Consider the following 1,091-nt stretch of genomic DNA (forward strand, 5'->3'; position numbering starts at 1 on the left):
CTTTTTCAGTCCTCTCTCTCTGCGTTGCCGCAGGTCCAGCAATTGACGACGACAAGGCAGCTTCTGGTGGTGATGGTGACCACAACTCTTCCTCTTCATACTCATCTACGGCCTGATCCAGCACTCTTCGCAGGGGACGCTCCAGAAAAAACGCATATGGGATGAGGTTGATGATGTTGCCTTGGGTTTGACTGACCAGGTTTGTCACCTCCGCAAAAGGACGCATGAGCCTACAGCCATTGTGCATGAGCGTTCATTAACGCGGCCAAAAAATACCCAGCTCCGCAGAGGCTGTCCTCTTTTTTTTTAAATTAAAACAAATCTGTTCTTAACAGTTTAATCTCTGTTTTGTCCCCTATCAGGGGCCGGTGTATAGAATAGATTTTAGGAACTGGGAGATGGAAAAAGATGCTTTGTCTGTCCTCTTACTTCCAATTTGGGGCACTGCGCGTGTGCCGTGTAATGTACTGTGCAATCCCAATATGAGTGGTATGTTAAGTAGTACTATTCCTATCAGTTTAATCCCTGTTACGTCCCCTATCAGGGGACGTGTATGGAATAGATTTTAGGAACCGGGAGCTGGAAAAAGATGCTTGGTTGGTCCTCTTACTTCTAATTTGGGGCACTGCGCGTGTGCCGTGTAATGTACTGTGCAATCCCAATATGAGTGGTATGTTAAGTAGTACTATTCCTATCAGTTTAATCCCTGTTACGTCCCCTATCAGGGGACGTGTATGGAATAGATTTTAGGAACTGGGAGATGGAAAAAGATGCTTCGTCGGTCCTCTTACTTCCAATTTGGGGCACTGCGTGTGTGCCGTGTAATGTACTGTGCAATCCCAATATGAGTGGTATGTTAAGTAGTACTATTCCTATCAGTGTATCTCTGTTGCGTCCCCTATCAGGGGACTTGTATGGAATAGATTTTAGACAACCGCAAAAAGTTGTCAATAGTTGACACACTCATGACACAAATTTTATTCCGCTATGCGTCAATCTTGGTGTAGTGATGACTGCGCTCGTGCGCACGTTTGGGAGATTGCAGGTGATGGGGGGTTTTCAAAGCCTATGGTCATGCTGAGGTAGTTCAG

At 45.8% G+C, this 1,091-nt stretch overlaps 1 pseudogene; it reads left to right on the forward strand.

The window, feature by feature from the left end:
• The first annotated feature begins 294 nt into the window (after positions 1–294).
• LOC122919961 lies at positions 295–473 on the forward strand (annotated as a pseudogene).
• The last annotated feature ends 618 nt before the right edge of the window (positions 474–1,091 follow it).

Source organism: Bufo gargarizans, chromosome 9 (assembly GCF_014858855.1).
Source record: "Bufo gargarizans isolate SCDJY-AF-19 chromosome 9, ASM1485885v1, whole genome shotgun sequence".
Taxonomy (NCBI): domain Eukaryota; kingdom Metazoa; phylum Chordata; class Amphibia; order Anura; family Bufonidae; genus Bufo; species Bufo gargarizans.